Source organism: Palaemon carinicauda, chromosome 30 (assembly GCF_036898095.1).
Source record: "Palaemon carinicauda isolate YSFRI2023 chromosome 30, ASM3689809v2, whole genome shotgun sequence".
Classification (NCBI taxonomy): domain Eukaryota; kingdom Metazoa; phylum Arthropoda; class Malacostraca; order Decapoda; family Palaemonidae; genus Palaemon; species Palaemon carinicauda.
In genome coordinates, this window is record NC_090754.1 from 44,263,697 (window position 1) to 44,287,938 (window position 24,242).

General features: G+C 32.9%; 16 non-coding genes across 16 annotated transcripts; 1 reads left to right on the top strand and 15 right to left on the bottom strand.

Annotated features, from left to right (window-relative positions):
- The first annotated feature begins 2,028 nt into the window (after positions 1-2,028).
- TRNAP-UGG (transfer RNA proline (anticodon UGG)) lies at positions 2,029-2,100 on the top strand. The gene has a single exon. It is a non-coding gene; the product is annotated as a tRNA-Pro (tRNA).
- A 3,959-nt stretch (positions 2,101-6,059) lies between these two features.
- Positions 6,060-6,131, bottom strand: TRNAP-AGG (transfer RNA proline (anticodon AGG)). The gene has a single exon. It is a non-coding gene; the product is annotated as a tRNA-Pro (tRNA).
- Positions 6,132-6,864: 733 nt separating this feature from the next.
- TRNAP-AGG (transfer RNA proline (anticodon AGG)) lies at positions 6,865-6,936 on the bottom strand. Its single transcript has one exon. It is a non-coding gene; the product is annotated as a tRNA-Pro (tRNA).
- A 608-nt stretch (positions 6,937-7,544) lies between these two features.
- On the bottom strand, positions 7,545-7,616 carry TRNAP-AGG (transfer RNA proline (anticodon AGG)). The gene has a single exon. It is a non-coding gene; the product is annotated as a tRNA-Pro (tRNA).
- Positions 7,617-8,746: 1,130 nt separating this feature from the next.
- On the bottom strand, positions 8,747-8,818 carry TRNAP-CGG (transfer RNA proline (anticodon CGG)). Its single transcript has one exon. It is a non-coding gene; the product is annotated as a tRNA-Pro (tRNA).
- A 308-nt stretch (positions 8,819-9,126) lies between these two features.
- TRNAP-UGG (transfer RNA proline (anticodon UGG)) lies at positions 9,127-9,198 on the bottom strand. The gene has a single exon. It is a non-coding gene; the product is annotated as a tRNA-Pro (tRNA).
- A 4,959-nt stretch (positions 9,199-14,157) lies between these two features.
- Positions 14,158-14,229, bottom strand: TRNAP-AGG (transfer RNA proline (anticodon AGG)). Its single transcript has one exon. It is a non-coding gene; the product is annotated as a tRNA-Pro (tRNA).
- A 2,013-nt stretch (positions 14,230-16,242) lies between these two features.
- TRNAP-AGG (transfer RNA proline (anticodon AGG)) lies at positions 16,243-16,314 on the bottom strand. Its single transcript has one exon. It is a non-coding gene; the product is annotated as a tRNA-Pro (tRNA).
- A 1,262-nt stretch (positions 16,315-17,576) lies between these two features.
- TRNAP-UGG (transfer RNA proline (anticodon UGG)) lies at positions 17,577-17,648 on the bottom strand. The gene has a single exon. It is a non-coding gene; the product is annotated as a tRNA-Pro (tRNA).
- Positions 17,649-17,928: 280 nt separating this feature from the next.
- Positions 17,929-18,000, bottom strand: TRNAP-UGG (transfer RNA proline (anticodon UGG)). Its single transcript has one exon. It is a non-coding gene; the product is annotated as a tRNA-Pro (tRNA).
- A 503-nt stretch (positions 18,001-18,503) lies between these two features.
- On the bottom strand, positions 18,504-18,575 carry TRNAP-UGG (transfer RNA proline (anticodon UGG)). The gene has a single exon. It is a non-coding gene; the product is annotated as a tRNA-Pro (tRNA).
- A 1,335-nt stretch (positions 18,576-19,910) lies between these two features.
- TRNAP-UGG (transfer RNA proline (anticodon UGG)) lies at positions 19,911-19,982 on the bottom strand. Its single transcript has one exon. It is a non-coding gene; the product is annotated as a tRNA-Pro (tRNA).
- A 160-nt stretch (positions 19,983-20,142) lies between these two features.
- Positions 20,143-20,214, bottom strand: TRNAP-UGG (transfer RNA proline (anticodon UGG)). The gene has a single exon. It is a non-coding gene; the product is annotated as a tRNA-Pro (tRNA).
- Positions 20,215-20,493: 279 nt separating this feature from the next.
- On the bottom strand, positions 20,494-20,565 carry TRNAP-AGG (transfer RNA proline (anticodon AGG)). Its single transcript has one exon. It is a non-coding gene; the product is annotated as a tRNA-Pro (tRNA).
- A 693-nt stretch (positions 20,566-21,258) lies between these two features.
- TRNAP-UGG (transfer RNA proline (anticodon UGG)) lies at positions 21,259-21,330 on the bottom strand. Its single transcript has one exon. It is a non-coding gene; the product is annotated as a tRNA-Pro (tRNA).
- A 2,640-nt stretch (positions 21,331-23,970) lies between these two features.
- Positions 23,971-24,043, bottom strand: TRNAP-CGG (transfer RNA proline (anticodon CGG)). Its single transcript has one exon. It is a non-coding gene; the product is annotated as a tRNA-Pro (tRNA).
- Between the last annotated feature and the right edge of the window lie 199 nt (positions 24,044-24,242).

Below are 24,242 nucleotides of genomic sequence, written 5' to 3' on the forward strand. Positions count from 1 at the left end.
TTTTGTAATTTATCCTTCATTACTCATTATCACCTCTATGCTTGTAATGTCACGCAAGAAAAATGTCCACTATGCTGCGTTTTATGGTTTTTGTTTCCTTAAGCATAATATTCTAGGATCAAATAATCTTAATCATAATGTGAATTGCACATTAAAATTTCTATCTATTCAGTGTGTCAGTTCAGGAATTTTAAGGTCCGTATGTGCCACCCAAGTTTCATTAACAGATATATTCCCCTAGAGTAGCAAGATTACTTCTTGTATTCCTTATAGACACCATTGAAGAGGTCAGATTCCACAGGGGGATTAATCCCGATTTTCGTATCAGACATGGCATATCAAGTTTTGGCAACATATCTAGCTTCACCTGTCTGAATTACGCTGCCAGGCGAGCAGGCGACCGGTTTCAAACTACATATTTGATTTTCAACTATGGCCATGAGAAAAGCGGAGTGCCCCCCTCCCCCCTCATCCAATTAAGTTTGAGTATACTCAATATAGTCCTTTTATCTTACCATCACCTCAGCACTACGAGGCAGAATGAGTGGCGTTAATAAATATGTTCCTCTTCCAAGTGATCTTCCTACAACATCCTCATGTATTCTTAAACCAGAGGAATGTCTTAACAATTGGCATCCTCGCCTAAAAATCATAACATAAGTCACCGGGAATGAGGCCAAAATACAACATTAGGCACGGGAATCTTGTCCTTTGGAACTTCAGAAGGCTCAAGCAATAACTCCGACAGAACATGGGAATCTCTGTAAACATGAGTCGACCAAGGTATCTACGTGGTCACATTAACCCCTTAGCTAAATTAATTTCTGTGTGTGTTTTTTTTTTGTTTTTTTAAGGCATGTTCATACTTTATCTAGGGCATGACCATTTGGTTGTGCGTACGGATTTTCTGTAACCTTAATGGCTTTTAATTTGTTGCTAAAAGGTTATTCGTTATATTTTATTTTACTGCTTTTAACAATCCCCTTGTTTTCGGAATAACAACGTATTTTATGTACACTAATGATTAATCCTGTTACATTTTATTTTCGCTTTTTCTAAACCCTTGTTTACTGAATAATCACGGGCTTAAATTAGATTAAATTCCACTTGTCTACAATATAAATTGGTTAGTTTATCTTTATTTAGCCTTCCAAATATTTTGTAAAAGTTGTGAATAAACGATTTTATGTTGAAGTGGTCATTGATTTTAACTAAACTCCCTTTTCCTAAATTCTATCTATTTTTATAAATGATATTAAGTCTTAACTGAATAATTTAGAAGACTTGGACGATAATTATATGTACTCACTTGGATTTATGCCTCAAAAGGAAATTCAAAATATTCACGTCAAACTATCTATTCCGGATGAATTTTTAGAAGGATCCTTAAATCTCAAGAGAGTTTTTATAAATATAAGATTATAAGGGCCTTACATTTTTATATGTGCTGCTTAAGTGAATAATCCAACTTATCCATGCCTACGGTGAGACCCACGGGTATGCTTTGGTATACGTCAAGTTCTACCTTACTCCATGCAGTACTGCTCCCCGTCACCCTTCATTATTGTCTTCACTCTAATTACTGTTCAGCAATCAGCACAGTCAGTCAGGGTGTACTATCCCATACTAGGTGTAGCCCCTGAACAATGAGGTGGTATTGGTACTGGCAAAGCCAATACAGAGCTTTCCCATTAACGTGTGACAGTTAAACTTTAACACTAAAGTTTTCTCTGTTGTTGCAGGAGTGATGGTACCTAGGTTCTGGATATCTCTTACGGGTGGGTTTTCCCGGAATTATTTCCCATATTGAAGTACCTAATCAAAATAGGAGTACATGAATTCATAAACAAAATTAACATTTAAACTTGTGAAACACTTAAAAATTTTCCTTTATACATAAACTGACCACATCTTGAAGGAATGAGGTCCACATGAATTTACGATGAAGAACTGAATCAAAATATAGTTTTCCCATCATTCATAACTTAACATAACATTTTAATTCTAATTATATTGTAAATTGATAGTGGCCTGATGGTCTAGGGGTATGATTCTCGCTTTGGGTGCGAGAGGTCCCGGGTTCAAATCCCGGTCAGGCCCAAGTAATATTTTAATAAATTCCCATGAAATGTATTAGATTACTTTGTTTTCTACACGTAACTATATATACACCAATCAGTGGTGCTGGTCAAGAGGCAGAAGCGTCCAGAATGTAAAATATTTCAGTATTTTAACTCCCCATAAAACATTTTAAAAAATCCGAAGGCCCAAAACACGACAAAAGACAAATTAAACAACGGAGTGAGGGCTAAATATATGACAATTCTTAATTTTCCTTTATTCACCATCTACATCAACCAACAAATCTCCTTTTCTCACCACCTTTCTTTACAAGCAACATAAATGAGATAAATAAATTGAAACCCACAAAGTGATATATTCGCGGAAATTTTTTTACTATATTTCACGCTGTACTAAATGCATATCTTTTCTGCTCGTCATAGATTATCCTCATTATCGCTACTAGCTAAGCTAAAACATTAATTGGATAACCATAATGCTAGAAGCCCGAGTACTCTAACACGAAAAACACTTAAGTGCAGAAAGAAATTGTGGAGGTAACAAATAAACTATAAATGAAAAAAATAAATGTATAAAGACCGGTAAGAAAGATAACTATATAATATATAAACTATGATCGCACGTTTCCGATCCATACATTAACAGTGATCTTATTACTGTGCTATAGATCTTGACTTTTCCCCTGTTCAGCATTTTCTTATCACATACCACTCCCAGTACCTCGCTCCATTTCCCCCCAGGTTTCTTTTATCCTATTTGGAATTTCAGTCACATCTTCCCTACTGACTTAAAGTCGATCCCAATTATCTAAATTGTTAAACTCGTTTTATAAACGAGTCTACTTTCATCCATGGCTATCCTGTCCCTATACTCCTTACTGCTCATCATAAGCTCAGTGTTATCCACATTTGCCATTCTACATTCTGCACGTCTTCCTCATCGTCAGTGATAAACACCAACGCAGCTAAATATAACAACTCTCCCACAACTTTTCATCTCTGATCTCTTCACTTAACCCATCCATGACCAACATAAATATAATGGGAATAATGTGAATCCCTGGTGTAATCCAAAACTAACTTCAAAGGTTTCAGTTTCTCCAATAGCTGCTATTATTTTTGTAATTTGTAATTCTTTTGTAAATCATCTCAACATGCTAACCAACTTCTCCGGAACTTTCCTATTCCTCAAGTACCAAATCATAACTTATCTTGGTAATCTACCATAAGCCTTCTCTAGCTCTACAAAAGCACATATGAGCTTCTAGTTTCCTTATTACCTCTTTTCCTGTAGCTGCTTTACTATAAAGATGGCATCCACAGTCAATCTCGCCAGCGTGAATCCTTACTGCTGTTTCCCAATCTTTACAATATCTCTCAATCCCTCATCTAGTACCCTATCAAAAACTTTCAAATCATGCACTGTTAGTTTAATTCCTATGTAGTTACTACATTCCATGACATCTTTCTTCATAAAGTTACCATTAGACTCTCCTCCCAGTCTTTAGGCCTTATTTCCTATTCCCATATGGCTATTAATAAACCCAGCATCCAGCTAACATCTTGACCATTTCAATTGGAAACTGGTGGACCTGGTGCTTATCATTTTCGATTTTACTCAGTGCTCACTTCCCTTCTGTATTATGTATCCCCATCACTGTCCCCCCCCCCCCCCCCCCTTTTTGTTTTACTCCCAGCTCCTCTCTCTCATTTACAGTATCCAATAGTTTTCCAAATATTCTCTCCATCTCCTCCTAATGTCTTCATCCATATGCAATATATTTCCATCTCAAGCCTTGATAACTCCCAGTTGCCCCAAATCATTCCTTTGCCTTTTACTCAAGTTTGAATTTTATAGATATTCTTTTTTCCTTCCCTTGTTCCCAGCCTTTCATCCAATTGTTCTGCTTCTATTAAAATAACTTTACCTACTTTCCTCATAATATCTCTTTCCTCTTCTCTGTACAGCTCTTCTGATTTCATATTTTAATTGGAATCTTTAACAGCCTGTCATTTATTCTCTTTACTTCTACCACTTTTTCCTTCCAGTTATTACCTATTATGACCCCAACTCCGTTTCCTTCCTCTCGTGACCCACTGTATTAAGAAGTTATACCCATTTCCTATTTCTCTAGTTCCACTTCCTTCAACCTTGGCTCCTGCACTCGTACAGGATATCTCATTCTCGCCAACATATCCATTATCTTCCTCAATCTTCCCTTTAGAATACCGACATTTCAAGTACCTGCTCTGATGTTCTATTCTATCTATCTTTCTATATAAATGTATACATATATATATATATATATATATATATATATATATATATATATATAAATATATATATATATATATATATATATATATATATGTGTGTGTGTATATGTATATGTGTATATATATTATATACATATATATATATATATATGTACAGTATATATATATATATATATATATATATATATATATATATATATATACATTATATATATATACATATATATATATATATATATATATATATATATATATATATATATTCTATCCACACTCAACCTCAAAATTATACTGAACCTCAAGTATGTAGTTACATGTACATAGTAGTCCAATAAAATCAGAGAAAACACTATCCATTTAATCTAATAAAGGTATTCATTTATTCCTCTTCATGTAATGTCCTTCAAGTAACTTCCTTTCCTAAATAAGAGCAAGTTTTTTCGTTATCTTCATGAGACTTCCTCCATCATGTTAATGAGAAGTTGGATAACAATGTTTTTGCCCATAAAAAGAATATTTTGGAAAAATTAGCAACAAATTATTCATCTTACAATAAATCTAGTCAAATTATATTTTCCTGTGTCTGTTTGCCTGGATATTGGCAGTAATCCATAGCAATGAAATAATTTTAGGAGAAAATCAATAGGTCCCTCTTGCACCATAGACGGCAATCATACCCATAAACCACCAAGAAAAAATAAACTTACTGGGAAGGGACCCTAGATTTCTATCAAGCCTTTTAAAACTGATAATAGAAACCGCAGTAATTTGAACTTTCCAGTGGCATAAATAAAAAGTTTACACTTTTATGCAAGTAGGGAAACGTTTGACCTTAAACATATAGGCAAACATAATATATTTATACTTAATTATATATAATAAAAATATTGCTAAGTATTTATGAACTGCAATTCCGTGCTTTCTTATATTTTATATTTGGTTCGAATTATGCAGATGATATGATTCTCAATTGGTTCAAGTTCACCATTGAATATTATTTGTTTGGTATAAACTCCACACAGAAAAACAAACAGATCAAATAATTCCGTTTACTTAGTTTGAATTTTCTACCATAATTATTTCTTAGCTAATAACATGGGGAAAAAATACTGTTAAAAGAGGGATGGGAATTATAATGATAATCTTATCTCGCATACTAGCGTTACACTAGTTAAACAAAATATGAGAGAGAGAGAGAGAGAGAGAGAGAGAGAGAGAGAGAGAGAGAGAGAGAGAGAGAGAGAGAGAGAGAGAGAGAGAATATACATTTAAATAAAAACGTGACAATTCTGTATTAATTATAGACTGCAATGAGTGTTTAAGTTATTTAGCTGGTTCTATATCAATATCATATCGCTGGATATAGATATATATATACATATATATATATATATATATATATATATATATATATATATATATATATATATATATATATGTATATATATATAATGTGTGTGTGTGTCTGTGGGTCAATTTGGCATTATAGTTATATAAAAAAATTACCAATGATTATAGAATAACTGTCGACATACTACACAAAAATCCATATAAAACCGAAGGTGAAATAAACTAACTAACTATTGCCTAATTCTGTTTGTAGGAGTAACGAAAGATTTGAACATTCCTTATTAGAATGAATTTTCCAAATCAGATTAATTATTACTTTAAAAGTCAATCATTTCATTTAAAAAGTTTCATGGGCCTGACCGGGATTTGAACCCGGGACCTCTCGCACCCTAAGCGAAAATCATACCCCTAGACCATCAGGCCGGTACTGATACAACGATCTAGAACATATGAAAATCAAAAGATCTATCAGTTTAAAGTTATGTAGATATTTTCGTATCGGCCACTTTTCATATAAAAGTGGCCTAGATAACACAAATCAATTCTCTCTCTCTCTCTCTCTTCTCTCTCTCTCTCTCCTCTCTCTCTCCTCTCTCTCTCTCTCTCTCTAAGGTAATTGTTATTACCTGTTTCAAGTTGACCAGTGCACAATTTTTTTTATTTGAGTATGTATGAAAACATTTACCCTGACAAAGGGAAACGAATATTAAACATTTAGAAGCAGGAATCGTAAAGAGAGAGAGAGAGAGAGAGAGAGAGAGAGAGAGAGAGAGAGAGAGAGAGAGAGAGAGAGAGAGAGAGCCAAAACCTATTAAGAAATGGGAAACATTTACAATATTGTATTATCTAATCATGTTATTAAGATTGCATTAAACAAGATAATTTCACAGCGTTTTGCATGATGTGGTGGTAAAAATTCTTTATATCAATGGCTGGCGTGTCTCGCTTGAGAAAGAAAAGCAAATAGGATCCCAAACATAAAAAAATAATTAATTTCAAGAAAAGTTTTTCTCCAACAAGGGCCATAACAACAATTTATATTGCTTACAATATGCGGACCTTACATAGGCTATATATAATTAAACAACGTTTTAGATTCAAATAAGCAAAATAGCTTAAATCTAAAAAATCAATCATTTAATGAAAACATTTTCTAGGGCCTGACCGGGATTTGAACCCGGGACCTCTCGCACCCTAAGCGAAAATCATACCCCTAGACCATCAGGCCGGTAACAAAATAAGTAGTTAGCAAATTTATAAACAAAAATTTATTTCACAATATAGTTAGACTAGACAACTGAAATTTGTTTACCTACAACACAAATGTGAACATTTTATAAACTTATTAAAAATAATCAATACATGATACTTAACAGACATTATTCTTTATTTTAACTACAGTAATAAGGAGGAAATTTATTTACTTAAACTCAAAGTTATCAAAGAAGTTATGAGTATAATGTACGACTATTCAATGAAAAAATATATACCTAGAAGGTTAAATTACCTAGGGATATCTTAAGGGACTATTATGTTTCCGTCCTAACTATGAATGCTGAAAATACATTCCTGTTCTTTATGATGAAGTGATTAATTTCGATAACTATAGCTTCAATCATAATGCAATAAGTGCTAACCTATATTAAACAATATCGTCCTTTGTCTAGTAACTTAATATTGCTTCCCTACACGTGGAAAAGTTATAAAGGAAGAGGGAGAGATAAAGAAAAACTTCATAAGTAGCTCAAAACACCTTGTGTATGAATATTTACAGAAGGTCGTTAATCAATTTGAAATTGAACGTTAATTAAAATTATTTCATGAAAAAGATTACAAGGGCCTGACCGGGATTTGAACCCGGGACCTCTCGCACCCTAAGCGAAAATCATACCCCTAGACCATCAGGCCGGTGAATAAACTTATATCTATCACCTATAAAGACCAGACTATCTATCAATTTAAAATTAAGTTACGGAAGTAAAGTACCGGCATCTTAACAAACTAGGTAGTTTGTAGGTTATCACTCAATATATGAATAAAATCTATTAAGAAACTAAGTGTAAATATTCAAACATTCTATAATCTATATATACAACAATATAAAAATCCAATCATTTATAAATTGTTCATTGAAAGTTTGACCATTCTTACGAAAATGAAATCTTATAATTTGCTTAAATACTTATCAGGACGCATCTACTATATTTAAAATCTAGGTATTTTGTAGTAAATTATAAAGCTATAAAACTTTTCCATCGGCTCATTATCTGTTGAAAAGTGCATTCTATTTTTTATCCACATAGGCCTATGGAGACTATATTAATAAAAAAAAAATTATTTATTTCATTAAAAAAATCACAAGGGCCTAACCGGGATCTGAACCCGGAACCTCTAAAACCCTAAGCGAAAATCATACCCCTAGACCTTCAGACCAGTCATTCAATATGTATCTATCAGATCTACAGACAAGACTATATGACTTTTAAAACAAATTGACGAAACCCAGTATTGGCTACTTTACACATTATGTAGTTTACAGATTATCAGTGAATATAGACGTATTTTTTTACTAAACTAATGAAAATGTTCAATTACTTTCTATAAATTATAAAAATTCAACCATTTACAAAGAATTCATGTTTAAGTTTGAACAATATTATGAGGATGAAATCATAATTTTTCTTCAAATTTAGCAGTAATGAAAATGTATTCAAACAAAGAAAACCAAAATATATCATACTTTTAACGATGGATTTTAAGAATTAAAATCCGACCACTTTACCATTGTATTGGCTAAAGTAAATACGCTAAATTCATACAATTATAGTCTTCTCAATTTCGGAAAAAGCAACTTTCGTTCCATGACATGAAATGAGAGAGAGAGAGAGAGAGAGAGAGAGAGAGAGAGAGAGAGAGAGAGAGAGAGAGAGAGTTGTTAAGCAGCTCATACTGCCAATCATGTATTAATATTTAGATGTCATTAGTCAATTTGAAATTGAACACTAACAAATAATCTTCTTTCATTAAAAAAAACTTAAGGGCCTGACCGGGAGTTGAACCCGGGACCTCTCGCACCCGAAGCGAGAATCATACCCCTAGACCATCAGGCCATGGAATAAACTTCTATCTATCACATATAGAGACCAGACAATCAATCACTTTAAAATTAAGTCAATGAAGTTTAGTATTGGCCAATTCACAAATTAAGTAGAGTTCGAGATTACCACTCTATATATATATATATATATATATATATATATATATATATATATATATATATATATATATATATATATGTGTGTGTGCGTGTGTGTGTGTGTATGTGTATATAAATATATTGTATATACCTCAGAATGGTTGACCAAACTTTTTATTTCAAATTGAACATGAATAATCTATCTTTAATTAAAAAAAAATAGGGCCTGACCGGGATTTGAACCCGGGACCTCTCGCACCCAAAGCGAGAATCATACCCCTAGACCATCAGGCCAGGCAATAAACTTCTATCTATCGCATATAGAGACCAGACTATCAATCACTTTATAAATAAGTCAATGAAGTTTTGTATTGGCCAATTCACAAATTGTGTAGTTTAGAGATTATCACTATATATATATATATATATATATATATATATATATATATATACCAAAGGCACTTCCCCCAATTTTGGGGGGTAGCCGACATCAATAAAGAAACAAAACAAAAAGGGGACCTCTACTCTCTACGTTCCTTCAGCCTAACCAGGGACTCAACCGATTCAGCTGGTACTGCTAGGGTGCCACAGCCCAACCTCCCACATTTCCACCACAGATGAAGCTTCATAATGCTGAATCCCCTACTGCTGCTACCTCCGCAGTCATCTAAGGCACCGGAGGAAGCAGCAGGGCCTACCGGAACTGCGTCACAATCGCTCGCCATTCATTCCTATTTCTAGCACGCTCTCTTGCCTCTCTCACATCTACCCTCCTATCACCCAGAGCTTTCTTCACACCATCCATCCACCCAAACCTTGGCCTTCCTCTTGTATTTCTCCCATCAACTCTTGCATTCATCACCTTCTTTAGCAGACAGCCATTTTCCATTCTCTCAACATGGCCAAACCACCTCAATACATTCATATCCACTCTAGCCGCTAACTCATTTCTTACACCCGTTCTCTCCCTCACCACTTCGTTCCTAACCCTATCTACTCGAGATACACCAGCCATACTCCTTAGACACTTCATCTCAAACACATTCAATTTCTGTCTCTCCATCACTTTCATTCCCCACAACTCCGATCCATACATCACAGTTGGTGCAATCACTTTCTCATATAGAACTCTCTTTACATTCATGCCCAACCCTCTATTTTTTACTCCTCCCTTAACTGCCCCCAACACTTTGCAACCTTCATTCACTCTCTGACGTACATCTGCTTCCACTCCACCATTTGCTGCAACAACAGACCCCAAGTACTTAAACTGATCCACCTCCTCAAGTAACTCTCCATTCAACATGACATTCAACCTTGCACCACCTTCCCTTCTCGTACATCTCAGAACCTTACTCTTACCCACATTAACTCTCAACTTCCTTCTCTCACACACCCTTCCAAATTCTGTCACTAGTAGGTCAAGCTTCTCTTCTGTGTCTGCTACCAGTACAGTATCATCCGCAAACAACAACTGATTTACCTCCCATTCATGGTCATTCTCGCCTACCAGTTTTAATCCTCGTCCAAGCACTCGAGCATTCACCTCTCTCACCACTCCATCAACATACAAGTTAAACAACCACGGCGACATCACACATCCCTGTCTCAGCCCCACTCTCACCGGAAACCAATCACTCACTTCATTTCCTATTCTAACACATGCTTTACTACCTTTGTAGAAACTTTTCACTGCTTGCAACACCCTTCCACCAACTCCATATAACCCCATCACATTCCACATTGCTTCCCTATCAACTCTCTCATATGCTTTCTCCAGATCCATAAACGCAACATACACCACCTTACCTTTTGCTAAATATTTCTCACATATCTGCCTAACTTTAAAAATCTGATTCATACAACCCCTACCTCTTCTAAAACCACCCTGTACTTCCAAGATTGCATTCTCTGTTTTATCCTTAATCCTATTAATCATTACCCTACCATACACTTTTCCAACTACACTCAACAAACTAATACCTCTTGAATTACAACACTCATGCACATCTCCCTTACCCTTATATAGTGGTACAATACATGCAAAAACCCAATCTACTGGTACCATTGACAACACAAAACACAAATTAAACAATCTCACCAACCATTCAAGTACAGTCACACCCCCTTCCTTCAACATCTCAGCTCTCACACCATCCATACCAGATGCTTTTCCTACTCTCGTTTCATCTAGTGCTCTCCTCACTTCCTCTATTGTAATCTCTCTCTCATTCTCATCTCCCATCACTGGCACCTCAACACCTGGAACAGCAATTATATCTGCCTCCCTATTATCCTCAACATTCAGCAAACTTTCAAAATATTCCACCCACCTTTTCCTTGCCTCCTCTCCTTTTAACAACCTTCCATTCCCATCTTTCACTGTCTCTTCAATTCTTGCGCCAGCCATCCTTACTCTCTTCACTTCTTTCCAAAACTTCTTCTTATTCTCTTCATATGACTGACCCAATCCCTGACCCCACCTCAGGTCAGCTGCCCTCTTTGCATCACGTACCTTGCGCTTTACTTCCACATTTTTCTCTCTATATTTTTCATACTTCTCTATACTATTACTCTGCAGCCATTCTTCAAAAGCCTTCTTTTTCTCTTCCACTTTTACCTTCACTCCATCATTCCACCATTCACTGCCCTTCCTCATGCTGCCTCCAACAACCTTCTTGCCACATACATCACTTGCAATGCCAACAAAATTTTCTTTTGCTAACTTCCACTCCTCCTCTAAATTACCAGTTTCTCTTACTTTCACCTCGTCATATGCCATTTTCAACCTTTCCTGATATTTACGTTTTACCCCCTGTTTTATTAGCTCTTCAACCCTCACTAGCTCCCTTTTACATCCACCTACTCTATTCACCCACTCTTTTGCTACAACTAATTTTCCTTCCACCAAAAAATGATCAGACATACCGTTAGCCCTACCCCTAAACACGTGCACGTCTTTCAATCTTGCAAACATTCTTTTAGTTATCAACACATAATCAATTAATGCCCTTTCTACTACTCTTCCATTTGCCACTCTTACCCATGTATACTTATTTTTATCTTTCTTTTTAAAAAAGCTAGCACTTATTACCATTTCTTGTTCAATACACATATCTACCAGTCTCTCACCACTCTCATTTTCACCTGGTACGCCATACTTCCCAATGACACCTTCTACCTCTCCAGCGCCCACTCTAGCATTTAAGTCACCCATGACAACTACATAATTCCTTCTACCCAGTCCTTCTACACACCTAGTTAATTCATTCCAGAACTCATTCCTCTCTTCTTCACTTTTCTCACTACCTGGCCCATACGCACTGACAAACGCCCAACATTCCCTACCCAACCTAACCCTTACCCACATTAACCTAGATGATATCTCCTTCCATTCCACTACTTTACCTGTCATCCATTCACTCAGCAATAACGCCACACCCTCTCTCGCTCTTCCCCTTTCAATCCCAGACACTCTACCAGACATTTCACCAAACATCACTTCACCCTTTCCTTTCATCTTTGTCTCACACAAGGCCAATACATCCATCCTTCTACTTCTAAACATACTTCCAATCTCACATCTTTTACTCTCTATCGTACTACATCCACGCACATTCAAACACCCCAAAACTAGAGTGCGGGGAGCAATCACTCTCCCCCCAGCTCCATCTCTTTGTCTTTGTCTCGTAGGATTTTTAGAGACCAGACTATCAATCACTTTAAAATCAAGTCAATGAAGTTCAATATTGGCCAATTCACAAATTAGGTAGTTCAGATTATCACTCAATACATATATATATATATATATATATATATATATATATATATATATATATTTATATATATATACATATATATATATTTATATATATACATATATATATACATATATATATATTTATATATATACATATATATATATTTATATATACATATATATTGTATATACCTCAGAATAAATTACCAAACCTTCCATTTCAAATTGAACATGAATAAACTATCTTTCATTAGAAAAAATAGAGCCTGTCCGGGATTTGCACTTGGGACCTCTCGCACCCAAAGCGAGAATCATACCCCTAGACCAGTGGTTCTTAACCTGTGTTCGATCGTACCCCAAGGGTTTGGTGAGGCAGTCTCAGGGGTTCGTGGAGGTAACACAACAAAAATGATATGAGAGTGGCACTTGCCAAGGTAAAGCCGCAAATTTCTGAAACTGTCTCTAAAAGGCATCAGCAAATGTCAGATTGATTTGCAATAAGTATTCATTATGTTTTTGCTCTTGTGTGAAGTTCATATTTTGCTGATTTTGTTCTTTGAACACAGTGATTCTGTGTGCAATGTGCACTAATACAATATATACCTGTCTTGAATTTGAAATATGTGATGATATATTTAGGTGTAACTTTCTATTTCTTTTCCTCTTTATTTCATTTACCTATATATTATATATATATATATATATATATATATATATATATATATATTTCCAACTAAGAAGGGTTCGATGAGTGTACATATGACACTTGCGGGGTTCAGTACCTCCGACAAGGTTAAGAACCACTGCCCTAGACCATCAGGCCAGTGAAAATATTTATATATACATATATAATATATATATATATATATATATATATATATATATATATATATATATATATATATATATATATATATATATAAAATCTTTCAACAGAATCTGTATAAATGTTCAAACTCTCTAGTAACATTTGAACATGAATAAATAATTTCTTTAAAAAAAAAATAAATAGGGCCTGACCGGGATTTGAACACGGGACCTCTCGCACCCAAAGCGAGAATCATACCCCTAGACCATCAGGCCAGTGAATAAATCGAAGTCTATCAGTTCTACAGACAAGACTATCATTCACTTTAAAATTAATTTAAGTATTTGTTGGATAATCACTCAAAAAATTAATAAAATATTTTAACAAACTAGGTATAAATATTCTAACTTTGTAATATCTATATATACAGCAATATAAAAATTCAATCATTGATAAATTCTTCATTTTCAGTTTAAACACTCAATAAGATGGAATCATATAATTTGCTTCAAATACTTACTACGATGGTTTTTCTGTATTTATAATCAAGGTATTTTGTAGTGAATTAGAAAACTAAAACTTTTCCACCAGCTCACTTCTATTGAAAAGTACATTTTTATTCTCTATCCACAGGAAGACTATATTAAAAGATATTAAATCATTTATTTCATTAAAAAGACCACATGGGCCTGACCGGGATTTGAACCCGGGACCTCTCGCACCCTAAGCGAAAATCATACCCCTAGACCATCAGGCCGGTAACTAATAAATGTTTTTGGCAGATATATATAGAAAAATTTATTCCCCCCAATTTAGTTAGACTAAACACCTGGAATCTGTTTACCTACAATACAAATGTGTACATTTTATAAATACTATTATAAATAATCAATACATAATACTTAACAGTTATTCTTTATTTTAACAGGAGTAATAAGGAGGAAATTTATTCAATTAGTCTCAAAGTTACCAAATAGAGTCCTTTCAATGACGTCACTGGGAATTGCCGGCGGCCATGCTGGAGGGCATACAAAGCGAAAACATGGCAGCTGCTACAGCGAATATGGACAATGAGAGCGACTTTGTCAAACAATTGTCGGGTGATGATAAGCGTTTTTACAAGCAGAAACTCGATCAAATTGATGGCCTAGATCCATACCAGATGCAGAATTCATGCAGTCAAAATATTGAGGATTTTCCCAGTATTTCATACATTGATATGGTGAACTACTTGGTACTGTCGGCCAACCCAGAACATGAGTGGGCATACATTTCCATTGAATAATCTGCTTCCCGAATTCGTTGTTTTTCCCTTTAATGCTTTTAAGTCCAAAATTAGAAAAACACTGGGCCAATGAAGAGAGTGTTTATAATTATAAAGCTAATATTGATCATTTAGCCTAACCTTGTGTATTATAATTTTTGATTGTCAAAATGTATGTAAAAGTTTTGCATTATAATGTCAAATCTTTATCAGTTCATGCCTAAACATTGTGTTTGTTTTTGGTTACAAATGCTATAATTTCTTATATACATATAAACACATGATTGACAAACACTCTTGTAATGCTCTTGGATGATCGTTTTGCCTCCTTGCAATTAAATGCTCAAGTTTAATTATTTTTTCAATGTTTCATATATAAGCTGAAGATCCCTTCGGGTTAAACCAGCTTTCAGATATTATTTATAATCAATGTTTATTCATCACATAGGCCTGTATGTCTGCACAATTTAATACACAAATGAAAATAAATATAAATATACACTTAATTATATATAGGCATGAGCACCTTGACGAAATACAGACCTAGGTAAGTAGCCTTTGTTAATATAGCCAATATGGGCGCTTTTAATTTTTGTTTTGAAAATCTGAGATGCCCCTTTGATGTTTAAAAATTGAGATGCCCCCTCCCCCACACACACTACACACTGAACTGACGATGATACTTGTCAAGTCACCTATGCGATTGGATATAGCATGTTTACATAGGAATTATGATACTTTTAGGGCCTAGCCAAGACTGACCTGATATGAAATTATCAGAACAAATACGTGCGTAGGGTAGTGAGGATTCACGTAGATCAGCCCGTGATATTCTGGTCAACCACAAGTCACGTCTGCACTTGGATAATTCCTCTGTATCTTTGTCCTGATTCTGAATAACTGCCGGTATGTGGTAGAAACTCTTGTCATCTCTTCGTCCTCGATTCCCACAGCCAGCAATAGCGCAAAAACTGGGCATTGTGTGAATGTGAATGTGATGAAATGGCTAAATATTCAACAGTTCAACCATAGCTACTCACTGAACGCGTCTTTGTTTGCCCTCCAAGATGGCGGACCGGAAGTTTGATGACGTGTATTGAAAGGACTCTATAAGTTCTGAGTATAATGCACGACTATTCAATGAAAAAAAATATATATACTATACTTGGGTAAAATTACCTAGGCATATCTTATGGGACTATTAAGTTAACGTTTTATGCATGTTGAAAATGCATTCCTATTCTTTATAATGAAGGGATTAATTTCGATAACTATAATTTAATCAAACAATTAACCAATATGGTCCAATTGTCTAGTAATTTTAAAAAGAAATAAAAAAACTTACTTTTGCTTCCCTACACAGGGCATTGGTTATAAAGGGAGAGAGAGAAAGAGAAACTTCACAAGTAGCTTATAACACCTTGTGTATGAATATATTTACAGGATATTGTTGGTCAATTTGAAATTGAGCATTAATAAATATCATTTCATTAAAAATTATCACAAGGGCCTGACCGGGATTTGAACCCGGGACCTCTCGCACCCTAAGCGAAAATCATACCCCTAGACCATCAGGCCAGTGAATAAACTTCTATCTATCACCTATAGAGACCAGACTATCTATCACTTTAAAATTAGGTCGCAAATTAAGCAGTTTATAGTTTATCACTAAATATATGAATAAAATCTATTAACAAACTAAGTGTAAATATTAAAACTTTCTATAATCTATATAAACAATAATATAAAAATTCAATCATTTATAAATTGTTCATTTCAAGTTTGAATATCCTTACGAAGATGAAATCTTATAATTTGCTTCAATTACTTATCAGAACGGATTTACTATATCTAAAATCTAGGTATTTTGTAGTAAATTATAAAACTATAAAACATTTCCACCCTCTCATTGTCTGTTGGAAAGTGCATTCTTTTTCTTTATCCATATATGAAGACTATATTAAATAAATAAAAAAATGAATAATTCATTTCATTAAAAACATCACAAGGGCCTAACAGGGATTTGAACCCGGGACCTCTAAAACCCTACGCGAAAATCATACCCCTAGACTTGTTGTTGGGGTATTAAAGCCAACACTTGTTGTTGGCACGGGCCTTTCCCTTGGTTGGCCCGTAGTACCCCTAGACCATCAGGCCAATCATTATATACAAATCTATCAGATCTACAGACCAGACTATATGAGTTTTAAAGCAAATTAAGGAAACCAAGTATTGGCTACGTTACAGATTATCAGTGAATATAAATGTATTTTTTTACTAAACTATTAAAAATTTTCAATTATTTTCTATAACTATAAAAATTCAATTATTTACATATTATTCATGTTTATGCTTGAAAAAAGTTATGAAGATGAAAATTTTTTTTTTCAAATTTAGCAGTAATGAAAATGTATTCAGACAAAGAAAACCAAAATATAATATGCTTTTAACGATAGATTTTCTGAATTAAGGTATTTTCTAGCGAATCATAAAACATTCTCATCAGTTCAATGTCTGTTGAAAAGTGTATTCCCCTTTAGAGAAAACACTACGTCCGACCACTTTACCATTGTAATTGGTAAAGTAAATACGCCAGATTCATATAATTATAGTCGTCTTCTCAATTTCGGAAAAAAACAACCTTCTATTTCATATGCCGATACAATCTAGAGAGAGAGAGAGGGAGAGAGAGAGAGGGAGAGGGAGAGGGAGAGAGAGAGAGAGAGAGAGAGAGAGTTGTTAAGCACCTCATACTGTCAATAATGTACTAATATTTAGATGTCGTTTTCGATTTGAAATTGAACATGATTAAATAATCTTCTTTCATTAACAAACAACAAGGGCCTGACCGGGATTTGAACCCGGGACCTCTCGCACCCAAAGCGAGAATCATACCCCTAGACCATCAGGCCAGTGAATAAACTTCTACCTATCCATATAGAGCCCAGACTAACAATCACTAAGTCAATGAAGTTTAGTACTGGCCAATTCACAAATCAAGTAGTTTAGAGATTATCACTCAATATATATACACACACACATATATATATATATATATATATATATATATATATATATATATATATATATATATATATATTATATATATATATATATACCTCAGAATAAATTACCAAACTTTCTATTTCAATTTGAACATGAATAATCTATCTTTCTTTAGAAAAAAAAATAGGGCCTGACCGGGATTTGAACCCGGGACCTCTCGCACCCAAAGCGAGAATCATACCCCTAGACCATCAGGCCAGTGAATATATATATATATATATATATATATATATATATATATATATATATATATATATATATATATATATATATATTCATAAATATAAATATATATATATATATATGTATATATTCATAAATATAAATATATAAATATATATATATATATATATATATATATATATTCATAAATATAAATATATAAATATATAAATATATATATATATATTCATAAATATAAATATATATATATATATATATATATATATATATATATATATATATATATATATATATATATATATATATATATATTCATAAATATAAATATATATATATATATATATATATATATATATATATATTATATTCATAAATATATATATATATATATATATATATATATATATATATATATATATATATATAATCTTTCAACAGACTCGGTATAAATGTTCAGACACTCAAGTAGAAATTTAACATGATTAAATAATTTCCTTTAAAAAAAGGAAAAAAAAATAGGGCCTGACCGGGATTTGAACCCGGGACCTCTCGCACCCAAAGCGAGAATCATACCCCTAGACCATCAGGCCAGGGAATAAATTCCAGTCTATCAGTTCTACAGACAATTCAATCATTGATAAATTGTTCATTATCACTTTGAACACTCATGAAGATGGAATCATAAAATTTTCTTCACATGCTTATTACGATGGGTTCTCTATATCTAAAATCAAGGTAATTTGTAGTGAATGATAAAACTATAACTTTTCCACCAGCTCATTTCTGTTGAAAAGTACATTTTTATTCTCTATCCACAGGAAGACGACATTATATGAAAAATAATAAATCATTCATTTCATTAAAAAGATCACATGGGCCTGACCGGGATTTGAACCCGGGACCTCTCGCACCCTAAGTGAAAATCATACCCCTAGACCATCAGGCCAGTCCTTATATATGAATCTATCAGACCTACACACCAGACTATATGACTTTTAAAGCAAATTAATGAAACCCAGTATTGGCTATTTTACTTATTAGGTAGTTTACAGATTATCAGTGAATATAAACGTATTTTTTTATTAAACTAATAAAAATGTTCAATTATTTTCTATAAATTATAAAAATTCAATTATTTTTAAATTATTCATGTTTAAGTTTGAACAATGTTATGAGGATGAAATCATAATTTCTTTCAAATTTAGCAGTAATGAAAATTTATTCAAAGAAAGAAAACCAAAATATAATATACTTTTAACGATGGATTTTCTGAATTAGGGTATTTTGTAGAGAATCATAAAACATTCCCATCAGCTCAATGTCTGTTGAATAGTGTATTCCACCATCGAGAAGACAATAAGTCCGACCACCTTGCCATTGTAATTGCTCAAGTAAATACGCCAGATTCATAAAATTGTAGTCGTCTTCTCAAATTCCAAATAAGCAACTTTCCATTTCATATGCAGATAACATAGGAGAGAGAGAGAGAGAGAGAGAGAGAGAGATTGTTAAGCAGCTCATACTGCCAATAATGTACTAGTATTTAGATGTCGTTTATTGATTTCAAATTGAACATGAATAAATAATCTTCTTTCATTAAAAAACATCAAGGGCCTGACCAGGATTTGAACCCGGGACCTCTCGCACCCAAAGCGAGATCCTTACCCCAAGACCATCAGGCCAGGGAATAAACTTTTATCTATCGCATATAGACCCCGGACTATCAATCACTTTAAAATTAAGTTAATGAAGTTCAGTATTGGCCAATTGACAAATTAAGTAGTTTAGAGATTATCACTCAATATATATATATATATATATATATATATATATATATATATATATATATATACCCCAGAATAAATTACCAAACTTTCTATTTTAAATTGAGCATGAATAATCTATCTTTCATTAGAAAAAAAATAGGGCCTGACCGGGATTTGAACCCGGGACCTCTCGCACCCAAAGCGAGAATCATACCCCTAGACCATCAGGCCAGTGAATATATATAATTTTATATATATATATATATATATATATATATATATATATATATATATGTACAAATACTCTTTCAACAGACTCGGTATAAATGTTCAAATTCTCTAGTAGAAATTGAACATGAATAAATAATTCCTTTAGAAAATAAAAAAAATAGGGCCTGACCGGGATTTGAACCCGGGACCTCTCGCACCCAAAGCGAGAATCATACCCCTAGACCATCAGGCCAGTGAATAAATTCCAGTCTATCAGTTCTACAAACAATTCAATCATTATAAATTGTTCATTATCCCTTTGAACATTCATGAAGATGGAATCGTATAATTTGCTTCAAATACTTATTTGGATGGGTTCTCTATATTTAAAATCAAGGTATTTTGTAGTGAATGATAAAACTATAACTTTTCCACCAGCTCATTTCTGTTGAAAAATACATTTTTATTCTCTATCCACAGGAAGACTATATTAAAAGATATTAAATAATTTATTTCATTAAAAAGATCACATGGGCCTGACCGGGATTTGAACCCGGGACCTCTCGCACCCTAAGCGAAAATCATACCCCTAGACCATCAGGCCAGTCATTAAATATGAATCTATCAGATTCACACACCAGATTATATGACTTTTAAAGCAAATTAAGGAAACCCAGTATTGGCTACTTTACTCATTATGTAGTTTACAGTTTATCAGTGAATATAAATGTATTTTTTTAACTAAACTGATAAAAATGTTCAATTATTTCCTATAAATTATAAAAATTCAATAATTTACAAATTATTCATGGTTAAGTTTCAACAATGGTATGAGGATGAAATATTTTTTTTTTTTTAATTTAGCAGTAATGCAAATGCATTAAATATATATATATATATATATATATATATATATTATATATATATATATATATATACTTTCAACGATGGATTTTCTGAATTAAGGTATTATGTAGCGAATCATAAAACATTCCCATCAGTTCAATGTTTCTTGAAAAGTATATTCCCCTATCGAGAAGACAATAAGTCCGACCACTTTACCATAATATTGCTCAAGTAAATACGTCAAATTCATAGAATTATAGTCGTCTCCTCAATTTCGGAAAAAGCAACTTTCCATTTCATATCCTGATAACATAGAGAGAGAGAGAGAGAGAGAGAGAGAGAGAGAGAGAGTTGTTAAGCAGCTCATAGCGACAATAATTGCTAATATTGATATGTCGTTGGTCAATTTGAAATTGAACACGAATAAATAATCTTTCACAAAGAAACAAGAGGGCCTGACCGGGATTTGAACCCGGGACCTCTCGCACCCAAAGCGAGAATCATACCCCTAGACCATCAGGCCAGGGAATAAACTTTTATCTACCGCATATAGAAACATTCCCATCAGTTCAATGTCTGTTGGAAAGTGTATTCCCCTATCGAGAAGACAGTAAGTCCGACCACTTTACCAAAGTAATTGCTAAAATAAATACGTCAAATTTATACAATTGTAGTAGTCTTCTCAATTTCGGAAAAAGCAACTTTCCATATCATATGCTGATAACATAGGAGAGAGAGAGAGAGAGAGAGAGAGAGAGAGAGAGAGAGAGAGAGAGAGAGTTGTTAAGCAGCTAATAGTGTCAATAATGTACTAATATTGATATGTCGTTCGTCAATTTGAAACTGAACATGAATAAATAATCTTTCATAAAAAAAAACGAGGGCCTGACCGGGATTTGAACCCGGGACCTCTCGCACCCAAAGCGAGAATCATACCCCTAGACCGTCAGGCCAGGGAATAAACTTCCATTGACCACATATAGAAATCAGAATATTAATCAATTTAAAATTAAGTCAGTAAAGTTTAGCATTGGCCAATTCACAAAATAATTAGTTTCGAGATTATCACTCAATATATATATATATATATATATATATATATATATATATATATATATATGTGTATACATATATACATTATATATATATACATTATATATACATTATATATATACATTATATATATACATATATATACATATATATGTGTATGTATATACATATATATACATATGTGTATATAAATATATACATATATATATATATATATATATAATATATATATATATATATTGTATATATCTCAAAATAAATGACCAAACTTACTATTTCAAATTGAACATGAATAATCTATCTTTAATTAGAAAAAATAGGGACTGACCGGGATTTGAACTCAAGGCCTCTCGCACCGAAAGCGAGAATCATACCACTAAACCATCAGGCCAAAGAATAACTTCTACCTACCGCATATAGAAACCAAAATATCAATCACTTTAAAATTAAGTCAATGAAGTTTAGTATTGCCCAATCCACAAATTAATTAGTTTAGAGATTATCACTCAATATATATATACATTATATATATATATATATATATATATATATATATATATATATATATAATCTTTCAACAGACACTGTATAAATGTTCAAACTTTCTAGTAGAATTTGAACATGAATAAATGATTTCTTAAAAAAAAGGGGGGGGGCCTGACCGGGATTTGACCCCGGGACCTTTCACACCCAAAGCGAGAATCATGCCCCTAAACCATATATATATATATATATATATATATATATATATATATATATATATATATATACATATATATATATATATATATATATATATATATATATATATATATATATATATATATGTATATATAATCTTTCAACAGACTCGGCATATATGTTCAAACTCTCTAGTAGAATTTGAACATGAAAGCAAGAATCATACCCCGAGACCATCAGGCCAATGATTAAATCACTGTCTATCAGTTCTACAGACAAGACTATCATTCACTTTAAAATTAGCTTACGGAAGTGAAGAATTCGCCACTTCTCAAATTAAGTAGTTTATGGATAATCACTCAAAAAATTACTAAAATCATTTAACAAACTAGGTATAAATATTCTAACTTTGTAATATCTACATATACAGCAATATAAAAATTCAATCATTGATGTATTGTTCATTTTCAGTTTGAACACATGAAGATGGAATCATATAATTTGCTTCAAATACTTATTAGGATGGGTTCTCTATATTTAAAATCAAGGTATTTTTTAGTGAATGATAAAACTATTAACTTTTCCACCAGCTCATTTCTGTTGAAAAATACATTTTTATTCTTTATCCACAGGAAGACTATATTAAAAGACTTTAAATCATTTATTTCATTAAAAAGATCACATGGGCCTGACCGGGATTTGAACCTGGGACCTCTCGCACCCTAAGCGAAAATCATACCCCTAGACCATCAGGCCGGTGAATAAATTCATATCTATCAGGTCTAGAGACCAACAGATAATACATCAAATGCAAGTAAGGGAAACTTAGTATTAGCCATATTACAAATTAAATAATTTAAAGATTATCACAGATTATTGACGTATTTTTTTAACAAACTGATATAAATGTTCAAACATTCTAAGTTAGATATTATAAAAAATCCAATCATTAAGTTTGAACTGTTATGAGGATGAAATCATAAATTTCTTCAAATTTAGCAGTAAATAAAATGTATTCAAACAAAGATAAAATAATTAAAATATACTATTTTTTTATGGATTTTCTGAATTAAGATAATTTGTAGCCAGTCATAAAACATTCTCACCAGGTCGATGTCTGTTTTAAAGTGTATTCTTATTCCCTATTGAGAAGACTACAATAAGTCAGAGCACTTTAACAGAGCAATTGCTAAACTAAATAAGTCAAATTCATACAGTTACAGTCATCTTAATTTCGGAAAAAGCAATTTTCTATTTCATATGCTGATAACATAGGACATTGGCAGAGAGAGAGAGAGAGAGAGAGAGAGAGAGAGAGAGAGAGAGAGAGTTGTTAAGCAGGTCATACTGCCAGTAGTGTACTTATATATAGATGTCGTTGAACAATTTGAAATTGAACATGAAAAATCTTCCATTAAAAAAAGCACAAGGGCCTGACCGGGATTTGAACCCGGGACCTCTCGCACCCGAAGCGAGAATCATACCCCTAGACCATCAAAGCCAGTGAATAAACTTCTATCCATCCCATAGAGAGACCAGGCTATCAATCCCTTTAAAAGTAAGACAAGGAAGTTTAGTATTGGCCAATTCACAAATCAAGTAGTTTAGAGATTATCATTCAATATATGTTTAAAATCTCTTAAGCCACTATAAATATTCAAACTTTCTATTTGAAATTGAACATGAATAAATAATCTTCTT